The sequence below is a fragment of the Vulpes vulpes genome, chromosome 4, assembly GCF_048418805.1.
Source record: "Vulpes vulpes isolate BD-2025 chromosome 4, VulVul3, whole genome shotgun sequence".
NCBI lineage: Eukaryota > Metazoa > Chordata > Mammalia > Carnivora > Canidae > Vulpes > Vulpes vulpes.
The window spans coordinates 126238605-126253884 of record NC_132783.1 but is presented as its reverse complement, the minus strand read 5'-3'; the positions used below and the strand labels follow the sequence as shown (position 1 = coordinate 126253884).

Sequence of the window (15280 nt, the reverse complement as noted above, 5' to 3'; positions counted from 1 at the left end):
TCTTATTCTGCTTTTCATAACAGCTTTCCAGCAAGAGAGCACTGGGCACTTGACAAAGAAAGGAAAGGAAGAAGAGAAGAGAAGTAGCTGAATAAATGAATGAGGTATGCAGATAGGAAAAGATGGGCAGTGTGGAGGGGCAATGGGACAGATTTTTAATATAAATTCAATTCAGGGAGGTATCTGTTTATTGCCATCTATTTGTTTAATAAATAATTACTGAGCAATCTACTCTGTGCTGGGTAGTGTTCTATGTGTTTGAGATACACCATGAACTAAACAGAATAAGATAGTACCCTCAGTGGCCTTGTATCTCATCAGGAGGATACAAAATAAATAAGAAAATCAGGTAGTAGGTTAAGTGTTATGAGCAAAACAGGTTGAACAGGGTAAGGAGGATCAGGTGTCTAGGGTTAGAGAGAGGGTCAGGTTGCAGTATTAAATAAGACAGCCAGGACAGGACTCATTAAGATAGCAGTATCTGAGCAAAGATGTAGGAGGTAAGGAGATTAGGAGTTTAGCCAAGCAGCAATCTGCTTTGTATATGTGTGTATGTGTGTGCATGCATACGCACGTGTGTGTGTGTGTGTGTGTGTGTGTGTGTGTGTGTGTGTGTAGGTGGGGAGTCTTCCCGCAAAGGGAACAGCTAGATCAAAAGTCTCTGTAGAGAAAGAATAGTTGAGTTTTGGACATGCTGACTCTGGCGTGCTATTTAACATCCAAGTAGAAATGTTGAGGCAACTGTTGTATATACGAGTCTATAGTTTGGGAACAAGGTCTGGACTTGAGGTAAGAAGTTGGGAAGATTAGAATTAAGAGAAGATGGATTAAACCTCAAGCCTGAATGAAATTGCCAAATGAAGGTAGCTACGGAAGGAGACTGAGAATGTCTTTAGATACTTCAAAATTAAGAGGTTGGAGAGACCTCGGAACACAAAGGAGATTGAGGAGAGCTCCACTGAAGAAGGAAGAAAGACACAATTACTTTCTTTTCCCCATAGCCAATATTGGCTAATGTTGATGTCTCAAACAATATTTGCTCTAATAAAAGCCATCTATTTCCCTATAAGAGGCAGTAGAAACTATGGGTCTTCATCCCCTCTGCCAAAAACAAAAACAAAAACAAAACCTTACTATAAAAACTATACATGTTTTAAAAGGAAGACATGTTTTAAACACACTTAGAAATTTTGAAACTTTTAAAATTATAATGCTAGGGATTTGATCATCAGAGATTTATATCTGGCAACTAATTTTTTTTAATTCCCGGATTTCTATGAAAAAAGGCATTTGTCATCCAATGAGTACATTAAATTAGCTAGAAATGGAGGCTGACCACTTCTTTGATGCTTGATAGAAATGTGCACATAAAATTAGTAGTGACTTAATTTCATCTATTGGTAAAAGTGGCTAATAATTTGTATTTATATACCTTTTAAGTGGAAAAAAACTGAGGTGTGTATAAATGCCAACCAGTCATTTTATTGTGCTAAATATCAAAAGCTTATTAGATTAATTACAGATAGAAGCATTTGATTCACTGCTAATAAGAGCAATTTCAAATGATTAGCATGAACTAGATAATGGAAATTATTTTGATTTATCATTGTCCAAAAGAGAAAATATCTCAGTTTTTCCCTGATTTATTTGCCCAAACTTTAGAGAGCCCACAGATAGCTTCCATTAAACCTTTTTTTTTTTTTAAAGGTTTTATTTATTTAATCGAGAGAGAGAGAGACAGAGACAGAGACAGAGACACAGGCAGAGGGAGAAGCAGGCTCCATGCAGGGAGCCTGACGTGGGACTCAATCCAGGTCTTCAGGATCACACCCTGGGCTGTAGGCGGCACTAAACCGTTGAGCCACCGGGGGCTGCCTCATTAAACCCTTTTGTATAAAACAATTTCTATGCAAATTTTTAGAAATCTACAGCAAATATTTCAAGGTACTTCCAGCTGATCCTTTAATCCTAGTTAATTAGACCAAATAAACATATCTACTGTTTGCTATGAAACAATTAATGATCTAATGTGCCTAGAAGGTTGAGTATAATTTAAAGTTGGTTTGGAAGAAAGCTTAATAGATCAGAGAAGCTGACTTCCTTAGATACAGTAATCTGTTTTGAGAAATTTAACTTAGGTTTAACAGTTATTCTGTGTATAAATGTCATGGGAACTCATAAGATTGTTTGTAATAAGCAATATCTAGAGGAGAATTAAGAATGAACTATAAGAAAGATGTTCTTCATTTGATTTTCAAACTAGAAAAATATTTGACCTGGCAGTCAACATAGTTGAACAGTTGTGAATGACTGAAGAGTTGCTGAGAGATCCCTGATGATGCTGGTGAATGATAGTCTTGGTTGACTAGGATAGTTCTTCATGTTATTATTAATATTTGAGAAGTAAAATTCATAGCCAAAAGTCCTGGTAAATTTTTTCCAAGGTATTTGTTGGCTTGCACTATAGATGGCTTTACTTAGAACGCTAGTTCCCTTGATATTTGTCAAAATACAAAGACAGCTATTTCATAGATAATTGTCCTATATTTATTTATATTTCATGTTTCTGTGTTCAGCTGCTATTGATGTGTTTACTTACTTTGAGTTGATTTTTCTCTCATATTTATAGTGCTTAATAAAATATCAAAAGCAAAATAAAATAAGTAAATTAGGGATGGATTTAATTTTGGATTCTGTCTAAACCAGCTGAAGGACAAAAAGATCTTCCTGTCTTTATCTACACATTGAAGCAGGGCCAGATCTGGAGGAAGTGACTGAGGCACTTGCTCTGGTATAAGATTTAGGTTGGCTGGGCCAGAGAATAAAGGATCTTTCTTCTATGGAGTGTGAATGCTACTCTATAGGTGAGGATTTAGCTAGGATATCTGAAGCAAAGGGGTGATGTAATCAAATCTTCCTTTCAGATCTGCTCTTTCCCCAAAACCCATTGAAATGATAAATGAATAATAATAGTAGAGAACAGCAGTAATGATATGACGTGAATGTAATGCTGTGGATTTCTAATAGATAGAACACAGATGAGACCGATTAAAGGAGCCACCAAAGATTCCTAAACTTCTTAAGAAGATAGTGAGCTGTTGCATTCTATGAGGAATGAGGAAATGCTGGCCTACTCCTTTAAGACCTCCTTATTTGCAGAGGTTAGAGTTAATGACAGTGATGAGCAAGGAGCCCCTATAAGAAGCATCACTTGGAGATGAACTCTAACAAGAGATTACATTAAATAAAAACTCATTATCCATGTGATGATAGGAAAGGATTGATGTTGAGCACTGAAGCCATTTAAATAAACAAAGTGTAAACAACTGTTGTGTGCTTAAAAAATGAAACAAATATAATTTTTGAAATTGATGATATACTTAAAAATCATCCCAGATTATAATAAAAACATTACAGATTATAAACAAAAAGCAAAACAACACTAAAGAGAGGAGTATTAAGGAGATACAGATATATAAATTATTTTGTTCTGTCATTGAAAAAGCCAATAGCGGATGTTTTATTCTTGACACTGATAATTAGAGACTAATGGATGGATTGTAAGACTTACAAGTATATGTGCTGCCGAAGCTAGCACTGTAAGACTTACAGGTAAAACAGCATGTACCTCTTCCAAGTTACTAGACCTAAAAGATATCAAAGAATAAATGAGCCATAGAACACAAGACTAAAACAAACAAATGAAAAGTGGCCAGGAGGTAAAATGAGATAGGATGTAGAAGAGTTAGTAATTAGCAAATTCCACTTCAGTCTTGCCCCAAATCTCAGAAAGTGTCAGGTGTAATGTTACAAATTCCTTTAAGTTTATCTGTGGGCTCTCACTCTTTATGAAAGTAATTTGAAGGATGCTCTGAGAAAATTTCCTTCTCATGATTAGTGAGAAAAAAATTAGTTTCTTTCATTAGTTTCCAAAACCCAAAATTCCACAAGAGCATATACTCCCTCTTTACTTAAGGTTAGACATTCTAACTAGAAAGACATTAGACATTTTTCATTTTCGTCTACACTTAATCCTCCTCCTCCTCCTTTCTTCTTGTTGTTGTTCTTTTTCTTTTACTTTCAAATGTATTTTAGTGTTTTTATCCGGTTGTCAACTACCAATACCTTTGCTGAGGCAGATTATCAGATTGTTTCTTTAGATTAAGTGAAAATAAGATAGCATCCTGGCATGGCCCAGGTAAGTGTTGACAGCCAAAGTATTTATAGCAGTGATTTCCTTGCTGAAGTTTTCACTAGTATGAAGTAAGAAAATAAGAAAACTACAGTGAATTTCTAGAACAATTTAACATACTCATTTGTTTCTGAAGTAGTGGATTCTTACTGGGTTTTGGTGTTGGACTTTTTTGTCTTAGGAAATGAGTCTTTATTGGATAGCAATTTTTAAAGTGTCCATACTTGGCAAAATAGACTATTATTAAACCTATGCTAGTTCAACTTTTTTTCTTTTAATATTTTACTGTTAATTGAGTTCAGAGAGACGCCCATTTATTCATCTGCTTATACACTGAAAAACTTTTGAGATATTACTATGTATCAAGCACTGGTCTAGGTGCTAGTAACATAGCAGGGAATAACAAAAATGTTTGTTCTCATGGATCTTAAATGCTGACAAGGACTCAAGTTATAAGCCAATTAATATATAACATATTGAGTGGATGTAGTTATAGAAATAAGTGAAGCAGAGTAAGGAGACTGCCAGTGGTGGGGTACTATGTTTGATAAGGTATATTTGAGCAGGTATCTTCATGAAGTAAGGAATCAATCATTCCAAGAAGTAGGGGGCTTCCACTTGGCATATTCAAAGCATGTGAGGAGGTCTTTCAGGCTGGGGACATTAGTGAACTAGGAAGAGGTGAATGAGATGGTATCTAAGGAACAGCTTGGATCTCTTAGCAGAATGGCTTGCATCTAATTCAATAAACCTTTTTTCTCCCCATATGCTATACCTATACTTGTTCAACAAAGAGAAAATATCTTGATAGAAAACCCAAATTATAAGAACTTTGAACAGTCAAGAAAAGAGGCAATAGGGTGACTGTGCTAATAATTGGGTTATATGACAGAAATTTTCCATAACTTGAAAGGGTTAAATCTATAGTGCCAAAGTTTTAATAAAAATATATGTAAAACACATGATAAAATAAAAACAAATAACTAAAAAAATTATTTGTGGTAAGGTTTTGAAGTTAGCAATATTTTGAATTTTTTCCAATTCTTTTTTAGTGTATCAGTTTGAATAAATTACTTAGAGGTAGAAATAAAAGATATAATGAATAGTCATTTTATAGTCTTGATAAGTCCATTTGGGTATACTTTGTAGAATTTGAAGAAGTACATTGCTCTTATGACTATAAAAAATTCCTTTGCAGTTCAGGCTAGTTCTCCTCTTATAAAAATACTGAAGCAGTACATATTGAGTGTCAGATGATAGATCACTGAAAATAATTTTTCATAATGGATCAGTGTGACAGTTTACTAATACAATTAGCATGTTATTTTTACCATATAACTTGGAAGGAGTTCAAACAATTGAGTGACATTGGTATACAAAATTTCTTCCATTTTCATCTACATAATTTCTCAGCAATTGTGTCTATAAAAATGAATAGTGGTAATGAAATGTTTATTAAACCTGTCTCATCCCAGAAATATGTAATATTTAGCCATAGTGAACCAATTGCAAAAAAACAATACCCACTGAGTTATATTTCTTTTCTTTTTTTTTTTTCTGAGTTATATTTCTAATAAAATTTTACTTTTCTATGTCAGGTAATTATCAATATTTATACTATTTATATCATACTGATTGTTTGCTAATAATTAAAATGATTAAGTCTAAAAGAAATATTTTAGTACAGTTTTATGGTCTCATAAATCTTAAAAACATTTTCATTTATATATATATATATTTTGTGCCAGAAAAGTTAAGATAGGCTGATTTAAAAAATAGGTTGTATCAAAGTAAAATTCTGTACAGGAAGTACAGTTTTGAGCAGAAAAGGAAGCAATATGAAATTTCCGATTTGTAAAGAAGAGCTAATTCAATATTTAATTAAAATGGACAGTAGTTTTTGTTCCTTTTGGATTTAAGATATAACAGTTTTATTTACACACCATTGTTTAAGTAGACCAGAAGTTATATTGTTTGCAATATACCTTATGATAAAAAAATTATAGTTAAGTTAAAAATGTGCGAATAGGCACACAGTTTGCCAAAATTCTTTCTAGTAGTATAGGAGTAAAAAAAAATTGGAGGTCATTGTCCTAAGATATTTATTGGTACAGCCCTTATCTGTAGACACATTCCAATTCTCCCCTGCTTACACTGCAGTAAAGGAAGTGAAATAAAATCAGATCCCAAGGAAGCTCTAGCAGTAATAATAAAACCAGAAAGGATTTCCATTTCTTATTTGACAACCAAGTCAAATAAGCTATATGCTCTTGAAACTCCGGCATTCTTTGAGTTGAAACAAAATGTTCTGAGGCTAATATTGACTAATATTTATTTTCCTGTTTTTTTTAAAAAATAGACTTTTTCTATTTTTAATTTTTTTCTTCTTAAAATTTTACTAAAGGCTTTGATGACAGCTGTCTATTAGTGATCTTTAGCTATTGTGTTATTGAACTCAGTATTATTTATTATAGTATATGATGATATATAAATACTTTTTATTATGTATTATAGCACATACTAATTATATTATTACTTATATATTATTTATTATTGAATTAAAAGTAGCAAATGAATATAGAAAAACTTGAAAACAGTTTATTGTACTTGATTTAATCATTTATCTTTTTATATTTTTTTAATTGAAGTTTGATTTGCCAACATATGGTATGACACCCGGTGCTCATCCTGTCAAGTGCCCCCTCAGTGCCCATGATCAAGTCACCCCTCCCCCCGCCTGCCTCCCCTTCCACTACCCCTTGTTTGTTTCCCAGAGTTAGGAGTCTCTCATGCTTTGTTAGAGAGGGTGACAAAAAATAATTTATTTTCTTTTCAAAAGTTGTGTGCTAATGATTGTGACTTTTATGTATGTACGTGTATATGGAGGTTTTTTTTTTTTTTTTGCCTTGTTTTGGGCTAAGAAAGTAATTTCTTGTTTGTATAAAGGAATTAAGTATCAAATTTCAAAGTGTAGTATAAAGATTATGGTATTCTGAAAAGGTCTCCATGATTTCTCTAGCCATCTGAAAAAATTTGAGAACCATTAAGAAGGATCATTGTTTGTAAATTATTAAACAATGTGAAGAAATCAGCTCAGGATATCACAATGATTAGAGTTTTGTCTATATGCATAATACATTTAGTATAAAACGATACACATTTCCTTATAAAATTACTTAATCTCCAAATGTAACCCTTACTTTCTTAAATAATTACAAAGGCCACTCAAGATGAAATTCTGGATTTTCAAAGACCTCATTAAGTAGTATGTAGAATAAACTCCTATAATACTGGAGAATTATTAAACATTATTTTCACTCACTAGTAAAAACCAGAACCATACTTTATGTCCCCCTGGGCATGTGGGTTTTTTTGTTTTGTTTTGTTTTGTTTTGTTTTGTTTTGTTTTGTTTTGTTTTGTTTGTTTTTTTAGTTCTGCCTATGGATCAATAATTTTGTTTAAAACTTCATGTCTATTGACAGGGGTTCCTGACAAGCTGGCTTTTTGCATTAGCCTGTTCCAGGAAGCATCTCCTTTTCTACTACATTAGAGTATCTTTAGAGTTGACTAAATGTATCATCTGCATATACCTATTATTGAAGCTGAGGATGATTTGAAATCACTTAAGAAAAGGCTAGCTTATGGAATTTATGGAAACGTCCCAAGTGTTTCAGTTTTTACTTTCTCATAAATTCTCGATTTTCTTATTTGGATTACAGATACAGTTAAAAAAATGTGCTAGATAAGAGATGGACTTACACAAATCTTTCATTTCTCCCCAGCTTCCATTAATGCCTATATTCTACATATGAGTTTTTTGTTTTGTTTTGTTTTTTTAGGTATAACACACATTTAACAACCCAATCTTAAGGGTACAGTTCAAACAAGTTTTATGTATGTGCAGAGAAAGAACCTTTCTAGTCCCTTGAAGGTACTCTTCCCAGGTGGTATAATACCTGGAGGTAATCACCTTTCTGTGTTCTATCACCATCAATTAGACATACTTGTTACTGAATTTTTTTTAAGATTTCATTTATTTATTCATGAGAGACACAGAGAAAGAGGCAGAGACATAGGCAGAGGATGTGGGACTCGATCCCAGGACCCCAGGATCACAACCTGAGCCAAAGGCAGATGCTCAATCACTGAGCTACCCACGTGCCCCATTCCTGAACTTTATGTTATCATGTAGTTATGTCATCTTTGTGTCTTTTTTTTTTTTTGTCCCACATAATGGCTGTACTCAGAGCATAGTTCATCTCTTTAAAGGCAGACTTGAGGCTCATAAATTAACACCAGAGATTTTTTTTTTTTTTTTTTTGGCTTAGCTTGGTTTAGTTTTTGTTTTTTCCTCACTGAAAAGAAGATAATCCCCTTGACAAGATCCTGGTGATCTGTCAAGGCATACATTCCAAAGGAGCTAGTCTTGGGGGTGGTAGTTTGTGTTGGCTCCTCAGCTTCTAATCACAAAGTAGAATGGCTTGCCACCTTGTAGTTGGGTGGGGCCACTGACTATTTTTGGAAAATATGTATCATGTGCAGAAATGACACATGTTGCTTTTGAGCTGGAACATTTAGTTGCTGCTGCCTGACCCTCAAGAGCTCCTCATTGTCTGCAAAGGTGATCAGGATGTTCCAGACAGGCGATGCTTCATTAGCCTAGGTCTTCAGCAAGGATGGTGCAAAGCAAAACCACTATCTGGTGTATGTTCATATGAGAAAGAAAGAAACGTTTGTTGTTCTCGGCTCCTGGGACTTTGTTGGTTCTTTGGTACCAAAGCATAACCATATCTGCTGAGTAATGCGAAGAGTGAGAAGGAAAATTAGGTAGGAACTTGGCTTATATTTCCAGCTGATAAAAGTTTCAAACATGGTTAACTTACAGACAACTCATGAAAGAATCCATGTTTCTTTTGTTACTTTTCTTCTGATTCCTAAACAGATGTGTCACCAGCAACCAACTTTATACAAAGCTCAATGACTTTCTTGAACTGGTTCTTTCTTCAGCCAGCTCTCTGATATCCTCCTCTTACTTGCCGTAAGAAATCTTCCCCCATGATGAGAGACTGAGATGACAGTTTGGGAAACACCTACTGGTAGACTGATTCACATTCTCTAAATTCCCTTAATGAGTGTCCTTACTTTTCTCCAGTTTGACATAGCCAGGCTGGTTTACAAACATTATTCTCTAGCTGTATCATTGATGTGTTTCAAAGGATCACACGCTGCAAATTTTTTAGTCTTGTTACTGATGGGAGTAATTGCTTCTGGCTTTCTACCAATTAATTAAATAATTATTTTGTTTATTTGTTCACTAGACATTTATTGAATGTTTTCCATATGCCAGGGGCTAAACCAGGAACTGTGATATTACTGATGAATAAATTACAGACTGTGTGCTAAAAGACCTCACTTTCTGGAAGTAAAATCAGAATATGATAAAAGGACAGCAAATGTGATAAGACTCTAAAGGCTACTTGCAAAGGAAGTGATTAACTCTATTGGTAACTGTAGTGGTGTGAAGTTAAAGAAAAACTTCACAGAATTGGTGGTTTTTTTTTAACTAAATCTTGAAGTTGTAAGCAGTCTTAAGAAAACAAGCATAAACGAGGATTAAGTTTGATACATGCATCAACAGTGACAATACAACACAATTCATCTCAAAATTCTCAAATTCTCAAAATTGAGTAAGATATACAGACTATTTCTCAAGAAAAATATTAAGAACCTCTAGTTTTGACTTGCATTACTTTTATTGTAATGCTAAAATATATATTAACAATTTAGAATAAGCTACTTATGTTATAGGCTTTTACTGCTTTAAAATCAAAATAAATTTATAGTATATCATGCTTTTTAAAAGTTTAAAAAAATTCTAGACAAATTCAGGGGGTTGTATGTGAGTTCATTAAGATTTAGGAAATAGGGATCCCTGGGTGGCGCAGCGGTTTGGCGCCTGCCTTTGGCCCAGGGCGCGATCCTGGAGACCCGGGATCGAGTCCCACATCGGGCTCCCGGTGCATGGAGCCTGCTTCTCCCTCTGCCTGTGTCTCTGCCTCTCTCTCTTTCTCTCTCTGTGACAATCATAAATAAATTTAAAAAAATTTAAAAAAAAGATTTAGGAAATAATTATGTTTCATGTTCTGGTTAAGTTTAAAATTATTTTTACCAAAAGTGTTTACCAAAATACACAAATTTTCAAAAACTCTAAAACCAATAACATTCAAATTAATTAGATATGACAACGACTGTTTTAATTAATTGCTAATGTTGAGCTTAATGGTATGAAAATGTTCTTGGATAGTCTCTATTTATATTTACGGTTAACTTGATTCCTTAAATTTTGCTTATGATGGACCATCTTCTAAGTCATTGTCATTAATGCTATTGATATTTTTTTCTTTTAAACGGTAAGCTGTTTTTTTCAAATGAAATCAATCATTTCAGTGGTTGTGCTCAAAATTATAATATTGAAAAAGATTTAACAATCTGTTAACAAAATATTCTTCATATTCTTACAGTATACTATACTTATTGCTGATGATGGTTCACAAGTTGGGAGACAGAATGAGTGAAGTATATCTAAACACTCTCTCTATATAAGTATGAATTGATTATCAAAATGTCAGTTCTTCTGAGTAGAGCTTTCTTATGCTACCATGTGTCTTCTCATCACTCAATTCTCCTTCACTGAAGTCTACTTATCTCTATATGAAATAGTCTGAAAACATCATTTTCACATTTGTCATTTCATTTGTTAAATATCATTAACACATGAAGGTTGCCTCTGTTTTTTACCCCCACTAACCCAAGATATTTAAGATAACACATTCTGTTGCATTTGTTGATTCATCATGGTAAATCAGAGTCTATATTTATTAAATAGTAAGCAAAAACTCTTACTCAATGAAAAATGTCCCCAGTTGTAAATTATCATTGCAAAGGAGAAGGATAGCTTTTATATCTGGGAACATATTTCAGTATGAGTACAAGGTCAGCTATGGAGTGTTTATTGTCATTTTCACATTAAAACAATGTCTGCTATTGAGAGACTTCTTGGGGCTAAAATTCCAATCATGTAAATTCGGTATTTGGTCACACTGGTAGCTTTGTCCTTTTGTCCTTCATTGCTAAGCAACCAAAGAGACTGGTTAGGTAACCTTAAGAGTGTGGTGTAAATCTGCTTGACTTTGTTTTATTTTAATTATGGCTTGAAAATTACATATGTGAACAAAACAATTATGACTAGAACTTAATTAGCACATCACCTATGCCAGAAACTTTCCATGCACTGTTTTATTTAACCCTTACTTCACTTATGGGGGTCAAGTCTCAGGTTAACATTTTACTTGGTATTTTATGTTCAAAAGTATTTGATGAGGGAATCCTGCTTGACCAATGTAGAGGATACTATCATTCCACCAGGTCACCTTTCAGGACTGAGGCAGTCATTTCCCCAGCTGCTGGGGCCAGGGGCTGCAGACTTAGCACTTGCTGAGTCCCTCTCAGGCTTGATAAAGTGAGCTGTCTTGCCCAATTTACAGGCCTTTCCTGGGAACAGCATGAATCCAGTATCCATGGAAGCAGATCTGGGGCAATTCTGAAAAGCCATCCCAGCTTCACAGCTTTCCACACAATCCGATGAGACCTTTATTCTAACTGCATCACAGTTCCACTTCTTTCTTAAACCAGTGCTTCTCAGCTGACAGTGATTTTGCACATACACACACACACACCACCACCACCATCACCACCACCCCACTGCCCCCAGTGGACATTTGACAAAGTCTAGAGATATTTTTGAATGTTTACAGAAGTGGGAAAGGTTTGCTACTAGCATCTTGTAGGTAAAGGCCAGGCATATGGTTAAACTCTTTCAATCCACAGGACATTCCCCACATCAAATAATTTTGTCCAAATATCAATAGTGGTGAAGTTGAGAAAACCCTGCTAAAGTCCACAGGTCTGGTTCCTATTAGCCTTCTCTGATAAACCTCTTGCTGTCAATTCTCGGTCTCAGAATCTTAGCATCAGGTGTAAGGTATCTGGGAACCGTGAAGCAATTGCAGTGCCCTAGGTGGTATTTGTGGTTACCCTAGGTGGTATTTGTGCCCTAGGTGGTATTTGTGGATCACTGGCATCCTGGGCTCTGAACAGATCTGGCTGGTAAGGAAGAGGTTTACTATTGAAGTACAAACTGGGACTTTCTAGAAGCTAATCAAAATAAACCAGGAAAAGACTCAGTCAAAAAGTAATGATACACATCGAGGCCCTGAGTATGTTATTTATGTGACTCTTTTCCCTAGAAGAAAAAAAGTCTGCTAAAGATTATGGAGAAGGAAAGTGTTGTAAACACCTCTATCTCCCTTAAATGCAGTAAAATAGAGGACAAATGAGGAGGAAAAATTCTTCATTGTCAATTAAACCAGTAACTAAAATAACTGCTTGGTTTACATGGTTGAAGAAAGTGTGCCAAAACCCAGGAGAGAGGACAGTGATTGCAGATAATTTCTTTTTCAGATTTTTCAGCACATACAAGGGGAAATGGGTTATTTGGCTCTGAAGAGCCTGATCATGAATTCCCTACTTGGAATGGCAGAGTCTGAGGCTGTGCATAGGCTGCATGAGAAACCTTGGGCCAATTTCCATATTGTAGAGGAACACAAATGACAGAACGAGAGAAACTCATCAAACAACTCAACTTTAAAAGAAGCAGGATGCCAATGGGTTAACAAAGAGGAAAGATAGTGGTAGCAATCAAACTGACCACAGATAGTTGAAGTAAATAACTTAAATCCCATCAACTACCCTCCTTCAAAGAAGTAAAAACAAAATTCTGTGACATATAGTTCTCCACAGTAAAACACTCTGCTCACCCTGAAGTAGAAAGTGTGCATACGTTTATACCACATTGGTTGCTGAGGACACATCTGATGTCCTCATTGGTGTGGCCAGGGAGTGGTGACATGTTCCAGGGCAAAGCATCCAACAGAGCTGAGGAGGGTGTCCTGAGGCAATATACCCGAATTTAAGCTGCTTGTACCCTATCTCATGCTTCCTTTCTTCCTAACACTATTTTTCACATATTGACTAACCAAGAAAGAATAACTCCCATTAAAAAATAAATAATAAATATCCCAAAACTAGGATGTGAAAGCAACAATGTAAATAAGGCAGATGGCCAAATATTTTCCTTTATGAAGCTTTCATTCTTATTGGGGAAGGGAAATCTTTCCCAAGAACTCATGTCTTCTCTTACTGGCCAGAGAAGGGTCACATGTCCACCTCTACATGTAAGGGAAACTAAGAAGTCAAATATTTTACCTCAAAACTGCATACTAATAGAAGATAAGGGAGAAGAGAGTTAGAACAGGGATATGTTTGCCATACAAATCCAAACAAGACGTGGCTAGGATCAAATTCCAGCTTGGCTGTTTCCTAGCTTTGTGACATTGGATAAGTAACTTAACTTCTCTGTGTTTCAGTTTTTCCTTCTTTAAAATAAAGATGATAATATTAATAACACCTGTTTCAGAGAATTATTGTCAAGATTAAATAAATTATTGCATAGAAAGCACTTAATACCTGGCATATTCTGTTAGGTGTTAGTTATTGTTATCTGCACTCTAAGGAACTCTAGCACTAAAATATTGTAATTCCAAAAATAATTGTTTGATGATAAAAGGATTTATGAGAATTACAAATAATTTAGCTTTGCAGTTAGATCATCTGTTTAAAAAATATTAAAATATTCACTTCTCATAGTGGTGAACCAATGCCAGTAAATACTTTCATTGGCTTAAAAGTGTTTTTATTAGAGAAGAAATATGACTTGTATAGTTGGATGAACTCTTGAGCAAGGAGACTAGTGAACATTGAATGATTATAAAGATTTAGCTTTACTCAAAAAACATCTGGAAAGAATCTCTTGAGGGAGTTGTTCTACCTTATTTTCCTTCAAGTTTATAAACTATATTTAAGTTTTCCTAAGCAAGCAGCAATGTGTCCTGAGGGGAATTGTCACAGCTCCCTTCCCATAAGCCAAAGTTAACTCACCATGAAGTGCAAATTTATGAAGACTCCCTTTGTCCCATGACCTAAAACTGAGGTTTATCCTAAAGAAAGAAGTCAAGGAAAGTAATATGATCTGATTTGCACTGGTTAATAGTAAAAACTCACGTTGCCTTTCTGTAGCACAGACAGCATGGGGGTAAGAATGATAGCAGGGAGGCCACTGCGAGAGAGAGGGCTGCAGTGTCTAGGGCAGATATAGGTTCCACAGTCTTAGATACTGATCAGACACAAGGATATGAATGTGGTGGGATTCCTGCTGTGTCAGATGTTAACCCTTTAGTTTCTGTATCAAGGGCAGTCATAGAGTATCTCAGGGGAAAGCTCAGAGTGGCTGACGGGGCACCTGGCAGGCTCAGTGCAATGGCCAAGAGGATGTACACCAGCTGGCTAGAATTGCTTCAATCATTTTAATGACTAGTACAATTGTAGATGTGCATCCGACCTGTCTCAGCCCTGGTTTGTGTGGAGGTTATGGAGGTGGTAAGAAGTGGTCACACTCAGGATTTATTTTGAGAATAGAAACTATAAATAGACTTGCTGATGAATGTTGTAAGTAGGACCTATGCCTTATAAAAAGTAAATGTGATAAGACTTCGTGCTTAACATTTGTTACAAGTTCTTCCAAAATATATTGCTTCACTTTATAGTCTCAGTAAGGAAAATAATTTTTAAAAGTAGTTTTCCTGGGGCACCTGGGTGGCTCAGTGGTTGAGCATCTGCCTTTGGCTCAGGTCATGATCTGGGGATCCTAGGATTGAGTCCCACATCAGGCTCCCCACAGGGAGTCTGCTTCTTCCTCTGCCTCTGTCTCTGTGTCTCTCATGAATATATAAACACAATTTTAAAAAATAATAAAAATAGTTTTTTCTTTTGCTGACCTGAAGGTTTATGGCTTCAGGATTATTTTAATTGGATAATCATGTAGGGGCAGAGATATGAGATACTAGATATATAGCAACTAAACTAAACATTATTTTTACTTAAACAGTACAAAACTAAACATTTAAACAGTA

At 35.0% G+C, this 15280-nt stretch overlaps 1 protein-coding gene across 3 annotated transcripts in view; it reads left to right on the top strand.

Moving 5' to 3' along the window:
• The window catches only part of FBXO4 (F-box protein 4), a 277900-nt gene that overhangs the window by 99193 nt on the left and 163427 nt on the right, over positions 1-15280 (top strand). The window contains exon 7 of one of the 3 annotated variants that reach the window (XM_072756987.1): positions 24-104. The exons of the other annotated variants lie outside the window; for them this stretch is intronic. The gene's annotated coding sequence lies outside the window, so the exon portion shown is untranslated. Of the gene's footprint in view, positions 1-23; positions 105-15280 lie in introns of those variants that run through there. 3 annotated transcript variants of the gene reach the window in all.